Raw genomic sequence first — 19,794 nt, 5'->3', positions numbered from 1 at the left:
CTGGTATGATTTCTTTATATTTGCCTTACTTCTTATTTTGAAGTGTAGCTAAGATGGAAAATAAAGTACAATTGAAATCTCAAGGATGTGAAACTTCCTTGTTTCACCATGGTCTAATTAAATTGATAGTTCTACATGAACTCAAAAGGATCAACAAAGATTTGTCTTCGTTTTTTTTTTTATGTGACTTTGGGGCAGAAAAACAAGGTGTAGACATTAGCCCTAGGGTTAAAGGAACTCCATCAGCAGAAACCAGAAAGTCTGTAATGTCCAGGGAAAATAGGTATGTTAAGTTGAAACCTAGGAAGCAGGTGAAAGAGTAAGTAAGAAAAACACCAATAGTCATTCTTGAAACTCCTAAATCTACAAAGGAAAAGACATATGAGGTTAAAGAAATGACACAAGAACAGTCAACCAACAAACCAATCCAAAGGAGATTGACTAGAAGTCAAATTACAAAGGAGAAAGGTAAAACATTGATCTCAGGAGAAGGTTCAAGCTTGAAGGGTGATTTAAATGATATTTTAAAAGCCATTGATATTGCAGAATCCCCTTTTGTATAGGCAAATGTGATAAAATTTGATCAAGGAAAGTCAAAGAAAATGAAACCCTCCAAGAAAATGGAATTTGAGAATGATGTTACAACATTTGTTTTCAAACCCTGAAATCCCTTAACCAGGCAATCCAAGAAGATGCAAGAGCCCAATATTGAGCTGGAGAGAATAGAAGAAGCCTCTGTTGTTCAAGAAGAGTTGATAGACTTTCTGTCTCCAAGACCTGAAGGTGACAAACACACAGTTCCTGCCACTTAAACAGAAAAAGCCAGTTACAAGGCTATGGAAGAAAGGTTAAAAGCTGCTAACAATGAAATTGCTAGACTAAGAGTGAGAGAAAGAGGGCATGCTATTGAAAGGACAGATTTCAAATGGATGAAGGCTCTCTAGGAAGTTGAAAAGGTTTCCAAACCAGAAATAGTAAACAGTGAAACTCAGTACTACACCTGGATTGTTCCTGCAATCAAAGAATCCAAATTTGTAAGAAGGATTAATGCTCAGCTGAGAGCCACATACAGGAGATTGAAGAGACAAATTGAATACCTAGAAATAAAATTAACCAAATCTGGAAAAGGGTCTACAACAATAATGAAACAGGGTGATGAAAAAGGGCAGTAAAGGATATATCGTAAAACAATTTGGCACATAAAAAGAGTTTTGGGCGTATAAAAGGAAGGACAACTCTGAAGAAGAACATCTTATAAGGGTAAGTGGTTTTGATTTTTGGTTAATCATATCAGTCTTCATGGAATTTTGAAAAAACTTCCAAACTACAGATTTTTTAAGGCCATGTTGAAAAAGAGCATACACAACAGTTTCATAGTGCGCTATGAAATTGCTGAAGATGATCATTTAGAACTTATGGGTGTTTTCCAGAGGTAAGGTCTGATTAGTTCCAAATTTTGAAGTTGACGGTAGACATGGGATCATATATGAAGTTTCAGAGGGCAGTGGTGTAGAAAGCAAACTTCTAAGAATTGTTTCATAAGTGATGTAAAGGCTGTGCTTTGAAAACAGAGTATTTTCGTAGCACAGTAATGTTTCATCCTTTCCTCCATATATTCGAGTTTCCTTTTTGCACAGGTGGAAAATGATGTTTTAATGGATTATTAATGCATGTCACATGTACACCAACAAAACTGCTCGAAGATAAGCATAAAAGATTAAGGGCCTTAAAAGGAGGAACTCTGTCTCCTAGTTTTCAAGACAGTTAGGTCGTGATTCAACAGGTTTTGTAACATCACTATGGACATTATCAAGCTCAAAGACATGGGTTGGCAGCTGATTAAAGAATGTATTGAAGTCATAGACAAGGTTGTTAAAAGCATGTTTTAGTAGTTTCACTCCTATTTGTATTAGGACTCTTAAAGACAACTAGCTGTCAAGTTGTAATTAAGTAGTTTGTTTTATGAATAGATAGGTGTCAAGGTTAGGAATTCAAATTACTCCAAAGATGGATCATAGTATCCAAGGTTGAAACTCTATATAAAGCTTGAGAATCAAATTCCTCATGGGTTGGTAATTTCATTAGCAAAAGAAAGTTGTGTTATTGTAAGAAACTGTGGTTTTCCAAACTTAATACAGAGATCAGTTTGACTACTCAAGATTCACAAGGAGTTTATGTGTTTGATGTTCTTATGGCCTTTTACAATTACTTATTTGCAGTAGTATGAGCTTGTGATACTTAGAATTCATTGGAAAATGCTCTAACTTCCTTCACATGCTTGTAGACTGTGTTGATTCACTGTGTTACTATTTTATTTACAAACCTAAACTCTAAGTGCCTTGACTTCCATGTTTTGCTGATCATGTTGTTATGTTGAAGACTATCTTGACTCCATAGCCCAATAGATGTTTGCTAATATTTGATTCATAGTCAACCAGTTATACATTTTTCCATTTTGTTCCTATAGTTAGCCATCTAATCATTAATAAAAAATCTTAAACCTATTGAGAGAGCCCTCTCAGGTTGAGGAGGCTAAGCCTCAACCAGAAGATTGGTTTGAAAGAGCTACTCAGAGTCTATTTGACCAATAGCCTATCAGGGTCAGATTTTGTGATAACACCTGGAAGAAGAAATAAGGTTGTAGCCTTCTGTAGGTCGACGCCTACATACTAGTAATCATATTGGCTAGTATAAGAGCTAGGTGGTTGTAGCTTCCTTCCAGTAGAAGCTAGAAAACGAGAGAAGGTTGTAGCCTTTTGTAGGTGGGTGCCTGCGTACTGGTATGAGTATGTACCAGTACAAGATTGTAAATATATTTTTTTTATTATTAAAAGAAGACAGAGACGACAACAGCAGGTGGTTTTCACCCACATTGGGTTTCCACCTTAAATCTTGGTGTTCATGTGTGTTGCTTATGTGTGATGATTTATTCTACTTTTACTGCACTATCTAATAAGTTATTGATGTACTGGTTTAAGATCAACACATGATAATTTGTCTAAATCATAAGTTCTCGAGATATACGTTGGTTTCTTTAATCACAGTTGCATGCACACGATAGTTCACTTCACTGAAGTAGCGTATATAAATTTGTTTGGGAAATAAAATTATTGATCTAATAATACTGATTCACGCCCCTCTCAGTATTATTTCCAACATAATTCAAGGACAAATAAAACTAAAATTTATGGATACTATTTTTATCATTTCTTGTTGCTATTTTCAACACTCCCTCTCAACAAGAAAGGAATTCAACTTGATCTTGATCCTAAACCTTTGGAATGTTCTGCATGCAAAACTTCTCTCTAGTGTTGTTGCTCCCGCAACTCCAAAAAAAAAAAAACATCCAACCTGAATGAGAATGATGCCTCTGTCATCAAAGTCTTTGACTACTATTGCATTTATCGGCTGAAAACTCTATGATTTTGTTGACTCTGACTTTTTGCACTATTGTCAACCCACACTACGCTCTTTAGTATTTGACTGCTCTAGCCTCTGTCACTCTGATCTCTGACTGCATCAATCCCACTCATTCCTCCCGCTACTATGTACTTTGGGCTCCCGTAGCAAGGTATGATCCATGAGATAAAACCACTCAATGGACCCTACCCAATTTCATCCCTCTTGGGACTATCACTTCAAATCGACCCACCTCACACCTGGAGGTATGGATATATGTGATCCCTTTGCCCACCTGGCTCAAAATCCCCCCTACTGGAGGTCTCTGTATGACTGGATGCCTCCACTTGGTCTCCTCTCAGCTTCTCCAATTGTGGCTACTCCACAATTGTCTGAGACTGCTTCTGAGACTCTTTCTTCTCTACTTGAGTAGATATCTCCACTTGGTCTCCTCTTAGCTTCTCTAGTTGTGGCTACTCCACAAATTCTTGAAGCTTGTTTAGAGGCTTCTTCTGGGGCTACACGTTGAGAGTTAATTTACTTTCCCTCTCAAACACTAAGTCTCTAAACGTTTCCTTGCTCCTCAAGGCATTGCATGCATCTTGAACCTCAATAGCATACAGGTTCTTGGCTAACACACCAATCTGTTTCATTTGTCCCGCCGCCATGAAATTTTCTGGAAAAATAGATGATTTTAAATCAGTGATATCGCCCTCATCCGAATTCTGATTCGGTAGATTTTTTTTAAAATTTGGGTATTTTTTCACAAAGCATCCAAATATTCTATTTTTTTTTTTATTTTTTTTATTTTTAAATGTTCAGATATGCTCTGCAGGATTGCAGCCCAAAAATCAAAAACTTCGAAATCTCCTCTAGTATACTGTTCTCAGCTCTGATACCATGTAGAAAATTTCTACAAATTTAGCTCCAATACGATCTAGAAAATCCTGTAGATTCACAAGCTAATGCAATTTTCTAAAGCAAGAGACAATAATATAATTCTACTCTTTACAACAGAAGCCCATAAACATCAAGTAAACAATAATCAATAGACGAAGAGAATCAAAGGCACATAACACAATAAATATTCGGGGAAAGCCACAGCTCAAAACACCACTATTTGTTTTGTATTAATCCAGAAAATCAGGATGAAATTACAATGCTTGTTCTCTTTATAACAATCCCAACAGTCATCAAATTCAATCTCCAACTCATAAGCAAGATCAAGGCCAAAGCTTAGCCTCTTCACCAACTCTCTAAGTCTCTATTCCAATGCCCCCTCGGTCAAAGAATTCAGATGAATACAATATGCTCTGCTCAACCTTGAGCTTAACCTGCACAAGTATTTCCTATCCTCCGCTTGATGACTTCCTTTGGCCAATACTTAGCCAAATTCCGAGCCTCCAAGCTTCTAATTCTTTACACTCAGTATGATCAATCTCCCATCTCACAAGCAAGCTTAAGACAATCCTTAGCCTCTTTTGCTACTCTCCAAGCCCCTATTTCCTTGTGCCCTTGGTCAAGGAATTTGGATGAATACAATATGCTCGGCTCAAACTTGGGCTTAACCTGCACAAATATTTCCTATCCTCTTCCTAATGACTTCCTTTGGCTAATACTTAACCAAATTTCCAAGTCTCCAAGCGTCTAATTCTTTGCACAATTCCTAAGAGAATTAGCCCGTATCTAAAGGGAAATTCCTCATCCATAACTATGCAATCCAAAATTAGGTCCTTCTTTGATTGCATGCACTATCTCTGCAACTCATAAAATTATACAACAAATAGTACACTGTCCCTGCACTCTAGTCTCAACTGGGTCTTTCTCAGAATCGACATGCATGAGTTTTTGGTGAGGGAATATTCAGTTAACTAGAGTAGCACTAGTTGAGTTCACTAATGCATTAATGAACTGTTAACTCACTATTAGTTCCTCAAACAATTTAGAACTAATTTAACTGGACTTAACTCAGTAAACTCATTTAACTAATTACCACTCATACTTAACTCATCCTGGACCCCTATAATATAGGGAGAACATATACATGACTTCAGAAAGACTTCCAACTCGAAATTCCTAAGTTAACTAAGTCAACTCACTCTAGTTAACTATTACAAGTTGCTATGAGAATAGAATTCGATTTTAATTCTCAGTTTAATTCAAGGACAAATTAAACTGGAATTTATGGATTCTATTTTTATCATTTCTTGTTGCTATTTTCAAGAAAAAGTTCAACGCCCTTCTCTTTATTCCCAAGGTCATCCTTCATAATTCTTTTAACAATCTCCATGGTGAGGTTTTAATGCTCCCTTCTTACTTTTTGTTTTAAACAAGGAAAATCATAGTGGATCGAGATTGCATGGGATTTAGATAGTTGGGTTGATTTTGTATCACAACACATATGCCATTTATCTAGATTTTTCTAGCTAATTGGGATCTTTTTGTACAACTATAGATATTGAATTATTTCTATTTATTTGGGTAATTCAACTTTGTTGCAAGCATGTCCTTTTCCAATATGGGAATATTATGATGAAATATAGCTCGTTTACAACCTTTGAAAGAATCTCTTGGTTGAGCAGCCACAGATGGGGAGTCTTCTCTCCCAGATATGCCAAGGGCTTGCACCTAGTCCCATATCTAAGAAGACATGCATACACAGGTGTGATGAATTTCTTGGATGGCTGAGATGGCCCATGTGAGGCAAAGGGATCTGAGATTTCGTACCTTAGTTAGGGTATGAAACATACCTTATTTATCATCATAACAAGACCCCGTTGACCGCTATAGTTACTTTTGGTTGAGTTTTAACTGCCATTAGGATATATTTATGTGTGAATCCCCGAAGCCATGGTGAGAATGTGGGTGCTTGATAAGCATGAAATTACAAATCAATGTTGACTTTGTCTCATAAACACAAATATTTATGCCTTCCATACTATCCAAATGCTTGATAAATGCATTATGGCTACATTGATAACTTTTGTAGATCAATGACATCAGCAATAACATTGTAGAATCTTATTGGATGTTGTTCAATATATTATTATTACATGCCAAACAAAATCTTATTTGATGTCATTCAATATCTTACTTTTACTAGGCACATCTTCAGAAAATATTTTAGCATATTGAATTTTCCATTCTTGTGCAACATCATGGGCTTGTGAAGGGTGTCTATGTTCTTAGTTACTTCAAGGTTTTCTAGTTAGCGTATGTTCACTCAACTACAATTTTCCTTGGGAAAATAACTTTATTAGACTCCAAACAAATTAAATTGCACAAGTATGCTAATATAATTTTGGAATCTTTTTAATTTCTACTAAGTGTCTTTCTTTAAATTCCCTTTATTGGTGGAATTCTCATTTTTTTATCTGATATGAATCTCATTCTTGATAATGAAGCTCTTTGCACAGGCCTAATATTTTTCAAATATCTAAAGGCCTCCACCAAATAGCTAACAATGCCTTGTGGTAGGAAATACCATTGTTGGGAAGCGATGTTTATGATCCATCTTGTGCCCAATCATCATGGATCCATAGAACAAATGTTCACCACAACCATAATGATATTTTTACAAAGACAATTCAAGTGGGATTGACAGGATAATGTATTTCAATGCCATTCTTTGTAATATGCTTCAAGCTGTAAGTTGTGATAGACTAAAATGAAAGAGATTAATTTCACAAGGCAGACATTTTTTTTTGAATTATCGCTGAAAGAAGAGTGAAGTTGCAAGAAATGAAGAAAATCCTTTATATAGGCTAACATGAATTTCTCTAGTATGGTTATGAGTCTTGAACTAGGATATGGACAAAAGCCTACTATAAGCTATAGTGATTCCAATTTTAGTGTTTCTCCATAAATCCTTAGAGTTGGAAGGCCTCTCTCTCTCTCCTTTGTCAAGAATTGTAGTTGGAAAACCTTCCTCTCCACTCTCTAAGTTAAGAGGTGGAAGGGTTGCCTCTCCACCAAGAATTGGAATTGGAAGGGATCTTTCTCTATTAAGTGTTGTTGGCAGGAGTGCTCCTCTAGCATCATCAATAATTGGAGTTGGAAGCACTCCTTCTCCATCAAGGTTTGTTGGAAGGCTGAATGATAGGAATGGAGAGAAGGATAATGGGTGGGAAAGGCCTTGGGTTGGAAAGGTGATGGAGATCACCTCAGACAACTTGACACTGATAATACGGGTGTGGCATATGGTTCAAGGAATGGCTATTATTGGAGACATCAACCAATGCATGGTGCTCTAATTGATGCCTATGGAAATTACAGGGGCTAGAGATCTATGCATGGACTACTTTTACTTGTACAACCACCCTAGGAAATTGATATAATACACAATAGAATGGTGTCTAGAAATTGGCGAAATTATGAGGAAGAAGAGTACTTATGTAAGGATATGAGCCCAAGATTGGAAAATCACAGAAGAGGAAGTGATAACTCAAGGAAAGATGTGTGTGTGTGTGTGTGTGTGTGTGTGAGAGAGAGAGAGAGAGAGAGAGAGAGAGAGAGAGAGAGAGAGAGAGAGAGAGAGAGAGAGAGAGAGAGAGAGAGAATAATGGATCTGGAACCTGATCTTCCTTACACTAATTGGTATATGCATGTACCCTTGTCTCATGTGGATAGACCTATGATGAGTGAGAAGGAGAGACGACCTCCTAGAAAGGTATGCTTCCTTTCTCCCTGCTCTCTTTTTTCATCTAATTATTTCGATGACAAATTATTACCCATTTCCTTTTTTCATTCTTGCTATTTTAGTGATTTCCTTACCATGTAAAGATAAGGGATATATCACAATGATAATTTTCTTAATGTAGGAGTATGAAGATCACCAACCATCTTCTCTTCTGCAATTAGGTATTATGTCTCAAAATACCAGAGATACTTCCATAGAATATCATATTTGCTTCAAAGTAGTCAAGGTGCATTACAACATCGGCCTGTAATGGGTCGACCTCCTCATCAGTCACATCAAAATAATAACCCAAGTTCACACTCAAGGTTGAGAACACTTCAAGCTTTTGTTCCCTGTGACAAAAATTCAAATTCTAGCTTGGAATCTTCATTTAGTTTAACGTATTTTGCTGGTGATGATGTGGCTTCAGTGAATGACTCTAGGTCAACAGGTACAAAAATTCCAATAGGAATGGTACCAAAATCTTGGGAAAATGTTGAATCTTCCCTTGGATCTGATACCCGAGATTTGAATTCCTATTTTCTGTGACACCATCATCGAGCAACATTCCATTCTCACAAAGGCAACAATCACAATGTCTTTCTTCTATGTCTCCTATCACACAATCTATATGGCCTTCTATGAAAACTCTGCCGCCTCTACCTCCATCTGAACCACGTGTTCAACATTAATAGTTTCAAAAACTAAACCATCAAAATTAGACTAATTTCATGAAGCCTAGTCAATCAAAAGTTCAACTTACTTCTCTTTATTCCCAAGGTCATTCTTCACAGTCCTTTCAACAATCTCCATGGTGAAATTTTAGTGTTCCCTTCTTACCTTTTGTTTTAAACACGGAAAATCATACTGGATCGAGATTTCATGGTCTTTAGATAGTTGGGTTGATTTTGTATCGCAACACATATGCCATTTATCTGGATTTGTCCAGCTAATTGGGATCTTTTTGTACAACTATGACACTAAATTATTTCTATTTATTTGGGTAATTCAATTTTGCTGCAAGCATGTTCCTTTCCCGTATGGGAATATACGATGAAATATAGTTGGTTTACAAACTTTGAAAGAATCTCTTGGTTAAGCAACCACATATGGGGAGTCTACTATGCCAAATATGCTAAGGGCTTGCACCTAGTCGCATATCCGACAAGACTTGCATACATAGGCGTGATGATTTTCTTGGATTGGCGTGATGGCCCATGTGAGGTAAAGGGATCTGAGATTTCGTACCTCAGTTATGGTATGAAACACACCCTCTTTATCATCATACCAAGACCTTGTTGACCTTTATAGTTACTTTTGATTGTGTTTTAACTACCATTAGGATATATTTATGGGCAGATCTCTAAAGCCATGGTGAGAATGTGGGTTCTTGATAAGCATGAAATTACAAATGAACGCTGAATTTGTTTGCTTAAACACAATTATTTATGCCTTTCATACTATCCAAATGCTTGAGAAATGAATCGTGGCTACATGGATAACTTATGTAGATCAATGACATCAATAATAACATTGAATAATCTTATTGGATGTCGTTCAATATTACTATTACAGGGCACGCAAAATCTTATTTGATGTCATTCAATATATTAATATTACAAGGAACACCTTCATAAAATATTTTAGCATATTGCATTTGCCATTCTTGTGCAACACCATGGGCTTGTGAAGGGTTTCTCTATTCTTAGTCACTTCAAGGTTTCTAGTCAGCGTATGTTCACTCGACTACAATTGTCCTTGGGAAAATAACTTTATTAGACTCCAAACCAATTAAATTGCACAACTCACTATTATAATTTTGGAATTTTGAAATTTCTACTACGTGTCTTTGTTTCCCTTTATTGGTGGAATACTAATTTTGTTGTCTAATACGAATTTGATTCTTGATAATGAAGCTCTTTGCGCAAGCCCAATATTTTTTAAATAGCCAATGGATTTCACTAAACAACTAATAGTGCCTCGTGGCTGGAAATACCATTGGTGGGAAGGGATGTTTATGATCCATCTTGTGCCCAATCATTCTATGATCCATAGAACAAATGTTCACCACAACCATAATGATCTTTTTACGAACACAATTCTAGTGGGCTTGACAGGATAATGCATTTCAACGCCATTCTTTATAATCTGCTTCAAGTTGTAAGCTATGATAGACTGAAATGAAAGAGATTAATTTCACAAGGCAGTCATTTTTCTGTATTATAGGTGAAAGAAGAGTGAAGTTGCAAGAAATGAAGAAAATCCTTTATACAGGCTAACATGAATTTCTCTAGTATGGATATGAGTCTTGAATCTGGATATGGAAAGAAGCCTGCTACAAGCTATAGTGATTACAATTTCAATGTTTCTCCATAAAGCATTAGACTTGGAAGGCCTCTCTCTCCTTTGTCAAGGATTGGAGTTGGAAAAGCATCCTCCCCACTCTCTAGGTTAAGAGGTGGAAGGGTTGCCTCTCCACCAAGAGTTGGAATTGGAAGGTATTTTTCTATATTAAGTGTTGTTGGAAGGAGTGCTCCTTTGGCATCATCAAGAATTGGAGTTGGAACGACTCCTTCTCTATTAAGGATTGTTGGAAGGTTGAATGACAGGAATGCAGAGAAGGATAATGGGTGGGAAAGGCCTTGGGTTGGAAAGGTGATGGAGATCGCCTTAGGCAACTTGACACTACTAATACGTGTGTGGCATATGGTTCAAGGAATGACTATGATTGGAGGCATCAAGCAATGCATAGTGCTCTAATTGATCCCTAGGGAAATTATAGGGGCTAGAAATCTCTGTGTGGAGTACTTTCACTTGTACAACCACCCTAGGAAATTGGTATAATATGCAGTATAATGATGTCTATAAAAAGGAGAAATTTTGAGGAAGAAGAATACTTGAGGGAGGATCTGAGCCTAAGATTGGAAAATCATGGAAGAGGAAGTGATAACTCAAGGAAAGATGATTATTTTCCCAGTGATCTAAAGAAGTGGTTTGGCTTACAAAGAGAGAGAGGGAGAAAAGAATGGGTCTAGAACCTACTCTTCTTGACAATGATTGGCATATGCATGGATTCTTGTCTAGATGTGGATAGACCTATGATGAGTGAGAAGGAGAGAGGACCTCCTAGAAGGGTAGGCTTCATTTCTCCCTACTCTTTTTCTTGATCTAATTATTTCGATGACAAATTAGTACCCATTTCCTTTTTCCATTCTTGTTGTTTTAGTGATTTCCTTAGTATGTAAAGATAAAGGATGTCTGACAATGATATTTTTATTAAGGTAGGAGTCTGAAGAGAACCAAACATCTTCTCTTTTCCAATCAGGTGTTGTGTCTCGAAATATCATAGATGTTGCCACAGAGATATCATCTTTGCTACAAAGTAGTCAAGGTGCATTATAACATCGAGCTGTAATGGGTTAGACTCCTCACTAGTCACATCAAAATAATAGCTCAGCTTCACAATCAAGGTTTATAACACTTCAAGTTTTTGTTCCTATTGACAACAATTCAAGTTATAGCTTGGCATATTCATTAAGTTTAACATATTCTGCTGGTCACCCTGTGGCTTCAATGAATGACTCTAGGTCAACAGGTACATAAATTCCTTTAGGAATGGTACCAAAATCTCGGGAAAATGTTGGATCTTCCCTTGGCTTTGATACCCTGAGATTTGAATTCCTGTTTTCTGTGACACCATCATCGAGCAACATTCCATTCTCACAAAGGAAACAATCACAAAGACTTTCTTCTCTGTCTCCTATCACACAATATGTATGGCCTTCTATGCAAACTCTTCCACCTCTACCTCCATCTGCACCACCCCTTCAACATCAATAGTTTCAAACACTAAACCATCAACATTATACTAATTTCATGAAGCCTAATCAATCAAAAGTTCAACTTACTTCTCTTTATTCCCAAGGTCATTCTTCACAGTCCTTTCAACAATCTCCATGGTGAGATTTTAGTGTTCCCTTTTTAGTTTTTGTTTTAAACAGGGAAAATATTAGTGGATCGAGGCTGCATGGGGTTTAGATACGTGGGTTGATTTTGTATCACAACACATATGGAATTTATCTAGATTTATCTAGCTAATTGGGATCTTTTTGTACAACTATAAACACTTAATTATTTCTATTTATTTGGGTAATTCAACTTTTTTGCAAGCATGTCCTTTTCCAGTATGGGAAAATTATGATTAAATATAGTTGGTTTACAACCTTTAAAAGAATCGCTTGGTTAAGCAGCCATATATGGGGAGTCTTCTCTTCCAGATATGCCAAGGGCTTGCACCTAGTCCCATATCCAACAAGACTTGCATACACATGTGTGATGACTTTCTTGGATGGAAAATATGGCCCATGGGAGGAAAAGGGATCTAAGATTTTGTACCTCTGTTAGAGTATGAAACACACCCTCTTTATCATCATACCAAGACCATGTTGACCGCTATAGTTACTTTTGATTGAGTTTTAACTGCCATTAGGATATATTTATGGGCAGATCTCCAAAGCCATGGTGAGAATGTGGGTGCATGATAAGCATGAAATTACAAATGAATGGTGACTTAATATGCTTAAACACAAGTATTTATGCCTTCCATACTAGCCAAATGCTTGAGAAATGCATTATGGCTACATGGATAACTTTTGTATATCAATGCCATCAACAATAACATTATAGAATTTTATTGGATTTTGTTCAATATATTACTATTACAGGGCACACATAATCTTATTTGATGTCATTCAATATCTTACTATTACAAGGCATACATTCAAAAAATATTTTAGCATATTGCATTTTCTATTCTTGTGCAACACCATGGGATTGTGAAGGGTGTCTCTATTCTTAGTTACTTCAAGGTTTGCAGTTAGTGTATGTTCACTAACTACGATTGTCCTTGGGAAAATAATTTTATTAGACTCCAAATCAATTAAATTGCACAACTCACTATTATAATTTTGGAATTTTTTAAATTTCTACTACGTGTCTCTGTTTAAATTCCTTTTATTGGCGGAATTCTCATTTTATTGTCTGATACGAATTTAATTCTTCATAATGAAGCTCTTTGCGCAAGCCCAATATTTTTTAAATAGCTAATGTATTTCACCAAACAACTAATAGTGCCTCGTGGCTGGAAATACCATTGTTGGGAAGGGATGTTTATGATCCATCTTGTGCCCAATCATTCTGTGATCCATAGAACAAATGTTCACCACAACCATAATGATATTTCTACGAAGATAATTCCAGTGGGCTTGACAGGATAATGCATTTCAATGCCATTCTTTATAATATGCTTCAAGTTGTAAGTTGTGATAGACTGAAACGAAAGAGATTAATTTCACAAGGCAATCATTTTTTTTGTATTATAGGTGAAAAAAGAGTGAAGTTGCAAGAAATGAAGAAAATCCTTTATACAAGCTAACATGAATTTCTCTAGTATGGATATGAGACTTGAACTTGGATATGGATAGAAGCTTGCTACAAGCTATAGTGACTACAATTTCAATTTTTCTCCATAAAGCATTAGACTTGGAAGCCCTCTCTCTCCTTTGTCAAGGACTGGAGTTGGAAAACCTTCCTCTCCACTCTCTAGGTTAAGAGGTGGAAGGGTTGCCTCTCCACCAAGAGTTCGAATTGGAAGGGATCCTTATCTATTAAGTGTTGTTGGAAGGAGTGCTCCTCTGACATCATCAAGAATTGGAGTTGGAAGGACTCCTTCTCCATCAAGGATTGTTGGAAGGTTGAATGACAGGAATGTAGAGAAGGATAATGGGTGGAAAAGGACTTGGGTTGGAAAGGTGATGGAGATCGCCTTAGGCAACTTGACATTGCAAATATGCGTGTGGCATATGGTTCAAGGAATGACTATGATTGGAGGCATCAACCAATGCATGGTGCTGTAATTGATTCCTATGGAAATTATAGGGGCTAGAGATCTCTGTATGGACTACTTTCACTTGTACAACCACCCTAGGAAATTGATATAATATGCAGTAGAATGATGTCTAGAAAAAGGAGAAATTTTGAGGAAGAAGAATACTTGAGGGAGAATCTAAGCCTAAGATTGGAAAATCATGGAAGAGGAAGTGATAACTCAAGGAAAGATGACTATTTCCCTGGTGATCTAAAGAAGTGGTTAGGCTTACAAAGAGAGAGAGAGAGAGAGAGAGAGAGAGAGAGAGAGAGAGAGAGAGAGAAGAAAGAATGGGTCTAGAACCCGCTCTTCCAGACAATGATTGGCATATCATGGACCCTTGTCTAGATGTGGGAAGATCTATGATGAGTGAGAAGGAGAGAGGACCTCCTAGAAGGGTGGGCTTCCTTTCTCCCTACTCTCTTTTTTGATCTAATTATTTCGACGACAAATTAATACCCATTTCCTTTTTTCATTCTTGTTGTTTTAGTGATTTCCTTAGTATGTAAAGATAAAGGATGTCTAACAATAATATTTTTCTTAAGGTAGGAGTTTGAAGAGAACCAACCATATTCTCTTTTGCAATTAGGTATTGTGTCTTGAAATATCATAGATGTTGCCATAGAGATATCATATTTTCTACAAAGTAGTCAAGGTGCATTAGACCATCGACCTGTAATGGGTCAGACTCCTCACTAGTCACATCAAAATAATAGCTCAGCTTCACAATAAAGGTTTAGAACACTTCGAGTTTTTGTTCCTCGTGACAACAATTCAAGTTCTAGCTTGGTATCTTCATTCAATTTAACATATTTTGTTGGTCACCATGTGGCTTCAATGAATGACTCTAGGTCAACAAGTACATAAATTCCTTTAGGAAGGGTACCAAAATCTCGGGAAAATGTTGGATCTTCCCTTGGCTCTGATACCTTGAGCTTTGAATTCCTGTTTCATGTGACACCATCATTGAGCAACATTCCATTCTCACAAAGGAAACAATCACAAAGACTTTCTTCTCTGTCTCCTCTCACACAATCTGTATGGCCTTCTATGCAAACTCTGCCACCTCTACCTCCATCTGCACTACCCCTTCAACATCAATAGTTTCAAAAAATAAACCATCAACATTATACTAATTTCATGAAGCCTAGTCAATCAAAAGTTCAACTTACTTCTCTTTATTCCCAAGGTCATTCTTCACAGTCCTTTCAACAATCTCCATGGTGAGATTTTAGTGTTCCCTTCTTAGTTTTTGTTTTAAACAGGGAAAATATTAGTGGATTGAGGCTGCATGGAGTTTAGATACATGGGTTGATTTTGTATCACAACACATATGGAATTTATCTAGCTAACTGGGATCTTTTTATACAACTATAAACACTAAACTATTTCTATTTATTTGGGTAATTCAACTTTGTTGCAAGCATGTCCTTTTCTAGTATGGGAAAATTATGATTAAATATAGCTGGTTTACAACCTTTAAAAGAATCGCTTGGTTAAGCGACCACATATGGGGAGTCTTCTTTGCCAGATATGCCAAGGGCTTGCACCTAGTCCCATATCCAACAAGACTTGCATACACAAGTGTGATGACTTTCTTGGATGGGTAAGATGGCCCAAGGGAGGCAAAGGGATCTAAGATTTTGTACCTCAGTTAGGGTATGAAACACACCCTCTTTATCATCATACCAAGACCATGTTGACTGCTATAGTTAACTTTGATTGAGTTTTAATTGCCATTAGGATATATTTGAAGAAATTTCAACCCCCACTCTGGTTATCAGTTTTCCTTATCACTCCATGCTTTTAGTTTTAAATCCCAGCATGATAAAAATTCTAAAATCTAGAAATGATAATTATTTTTTGAAAACACAAATTTAGAGATTTCACAACTGCTGAAATTGCAGTAATAAAACACAGCAAAATTATGACAGCCACACACAGAAAATAACACAATGATTTTGGTCAATGTGATCTTGGAAAAACCCCCTACAACTCTCGGGGAAAACCAGTTTGAGAGCTCTTCTTTATTTATGAAAATGCTTTTACAGAGAAATTGAAATACACAATAAAAATTACAGCAACCATAAATTACAACTTATCTCGATTTCCGTGCTTGAACTCCACCTCGAAAATCGTGCCAATCAGTAAACAGCCAAAACAAAAAATTTTACAGCAATAAAACAACATTAAATGTTGTACGGACAACCTTGAAAAATGTGCCCAAAACTTGCTGTCCCTCTTCTTCGATTTCTATGCCTTTATCCTGCTGTACGATTTTTCTTTGGGATGCGTGCCAATAAATACTGCTGCCCAGATTTGCTAAAATGTCTTCTTGTTGCTCTCCTTCACTTCCTCACTGCTCATAATTTTTATTCTTGCTCTCTCTTCGCTTTCTCTCAAATGCTCATGAAAGAATGAATTGATCTTTTCCTCTTCTCTTCTCCTTTTATTCTCTAAATGACCTTTTGGTTTACCCTAAGACTAATGGCTAAGATTCATTTAGATCTAGGGATGAGAATAAATGTGTATTTAATTCTCACTTTCTATTTTTTCAACTCACCCACTTAAATAAAAACCCACTTAGCCTTTTATTTCCATAGTCACTTTTTCACTTTCTAATTCTTCATTCACTTTAATAAAGTCACCTTTAAATTAGAATGTAACTTTACCACTTATAAAATCACTTTTAAATTAAAATGTAACTTTACCACTTATAAAGTCATTTTTAAATTAAATTGACTTTACCACTTATAAAGTCACTTTAGGAGAAAAGTAAAAAATAAATTTGGACACTTTTCCCTAGGCCAAAGATCAAAGCCTTAGGGAACCTCTTGTCCTCTGCTACCCAAATTTTAACACTCCCTCTTACCGAGGAAATTGTTCCTCATCACTCCCATCTTGTCTCTGAAGTATACATGCTTGCCCCGTGGTAAGGCTTTGGTGAAAATATCCGCTACCTGCTCATTTGTGGAAATGTACTCAAGCTTGACAACTGTTACACAATAATTTGTCACTGACCTCATCTCAGTCCCTCCGCTGTGTCATACATCAGATAAACATGTCCATATCTTCCCACTCATGCAAGAATATTAAGCAAGTGCTATCTAATGCTGAAGATTGACCCTTTTTGCCTAAGTTTCTGCATCATCGCAAGTAAACCCTTAAAATGTGTGACGGTTCCCTGTTATGAATTGTATCGTTGTGACGTTGTCGCAGGTGTACACGTGTTTCCTGCAACGATCGAATTTTAGGGCTCGACACAAGTCTTCCAGATGTTTATTGCGACGATTGGTCCGAACGCATTGCTCCCTTGCGATGTCGTCACTAAGCCCTAGTTTATGATTTGTGACTATCCAAATTTGGCAAATTAGTTCAAACAGTCGACCTTCTAGGTGATTCTAGAGCTGGTTTTTGGGTCAGATTGGTTCACCTTTCCTCCTCTGGGATGGTAGTTCCATCTTTTATGAAACCTCCCTTGAGGATAAGCTCCCTCTCCCTCATTTCATGGAGGCTCCTCCTCCTATAAAAGCACTCACCATTGCTATGATCAGCTAGTTCCCAGTTACTGGTTGCTAGTTCCTAGTTACAGGTTGCTAGTTGGATTGAAGGAGATTAGATAGCTTTGGTGTGAGTTTGACAAGTGTGGATTTGCTGATAGTTTGCTAAGATATTGTGGAGTGACTTAACCTTGCATTAGAGTTTGTGAGTGAGAGAGAGAGATTACCCATTTGGGAGACCCATTCTTGAGAGTGAATGCTTGAAGGAACATACCGGCTGGACCCTCTAAGAAGGCTTGCGACGTCAAGGCTTAGTTGTAAGCTTTTCTCTTGATTTATTTTAATACAATCAATAATGATTTCCTATATCTTGTGTACAATTTACTTGGTAGCTTATAATTCCTTGACTTTATAAGTAAATAGATCATTGTTGTTCTCGGTTACGTGCTTTGTTGTTTTCTTGTGGTGTTTCAGGTCAATCGCTCATTAAGGAGAAGGAAACGGAAGCTGGAGCGGTGCAATAGAAGCTTCACCAAACACTGGTTTTGAGGTAGGCCTCCAACGATGACTATTTAAGGGAATCGATTTTTGTTTTGTTTTGTTGTGACTAGACCCACTTTAGGGCTAGAGGGGTTGCCTATGTTCGCAGAGGGAACACTTTCCTAGTTCACAAGTTGGCGACTCCACTGGGGATTCCTTTGTATGTTTTCTTCTTGTTTACTCTTGGTTTGTATTTTGATTTAATGTCTCTTGAATTTTGGGGGTTGCACCTTCAGTTTTTTGGATTACCTGGGTCAATTTGGGAATTCTCCTTGTTGTTAGGAAGGATAGCCTGGTGTTTTTTTGGGTGTTGTCACTTGTCTTTTCCCCTTTTTACACTCATCGCTAAAGATAGCTTAACAGCTACGATGACTTCGCCCTATCCTCTTTAGTAAATCTGTGCGTCGCTGATTACCTATTGTACAATCGCGAATATTCTAGAAATCAGACCATCGCAGAAGATAGGTGTACCCTTGCGACGACGTCGCTGAGTTGCTGTCTCTACACAAGCGACGATTGGCTAATCGTCAAAAGTTGCTTGTTATAGGCTCGCGACGATTCCTGTACAAGTTGTTTTTTTACAACTTCGCCTGCTGAAACCATCAGTCTTGCTTACCCCCTGCTGTTTTCTATCTCCCATCAGCTTGTTTTGATTGCTTTGGTTAAGGCTTGTTTCTCTTTGATTTCATTTGAGCAAGTCTTCTGTTTTAGACCCCGTGACCTAGCTCTTTTAAGTGTTTCAAACCGTTTGCCTGGGTTACTTGTCTATCCAAGGTTCATCCACAACCGTCTTATTGATTTGCTTGAGGCTTTTTGCTGCTTGTTTTCTTGCTGATTGATTTTTGGTGTTGATTATTGAATCGGTTTCCCATATTGATTCGATTTCTTCACTACCAAGCATAGATCACAATTGTTTGGATCGATCAGGTTGACACTTGCTTGTTTGTCTCTTTAAATTAAAAAAAAATCAAGAGATTGCATTCATTTAGTATACGAAAGTGAAAGTACATGTGCATTACAAATTTTCATGTTTTGAGAAATTGGAAAGCAAACTTTAAATCTTTCATTAGTAGTATCGATGCATTGTAGGATTGGTGTGTTGATGCATTGTGTTTCTTAGCGCTTGCATTAGCTTGTCTTGGTTTTGTGTTTGCTTGGGAATGAACTCTCTACCTTTCTTTAAGTAGGTGTTCATCGAAACGATTGATGCTTTACTCATTCTAGTTGCATCCTAGGGATTTTTGACATACATACGGTAGGGCTTGAAAATCGAAACCTAATTCAAGATCAACTCTAAAATCAACTGAATGAACTTAACAACGCATTGGAACTTAACGCACATTATTTAGAGGTCTAGGCTAGAGACGTGCTCCAACGTCGTTAAACCTAGTCACTATTGTTTTCGCTTAAGGTTGGGTGATTCCTCCTTCTATGACTCAATAGCTGCTAGTATGGACTCGTGCTCCCCATACCATCGAGTATATATCAGGAGACCCAACTAGGTTATCATCCTACATCCATAGGAAGCCGTATTTGCTGCCTTACGAATCGTAACGCACCGAACACAACATTCGGGAAGATTGACTGTCGTATAGAAAGTCCTTGGTGATTTCTCTTTCATTTGATCACCAAGGTGTATACGCAGTTTTACGATCTGTCTGGTAAACCTCTTGTCTAGTTCTCCAAAGTAGTCACTTTCGTTACTTTTTGACTCCTTAAAAGAAAATGATCATCTAAGCACTTGTCCTTTC

Source organism: Pinus tabuliformis, chromosome 5_1 (genome assembly GCF_031772625.1).
Source record: "Pinus tabuliformis cultivar Carrire ecotype Pingquan chromosome 5_1, CPIR1, whole genome shotgun sequence".
NCBI lineage: Eukaryota > Viridiplantae > Streptophyta > Pinopsida > Pinales > Pinaceae > Pinus > Pinus tabuliformis.
The sequence above is the reverse complement of the archived record's forward strand: the minus strand, read 5'-3'. Positions refer to the sequence as shown.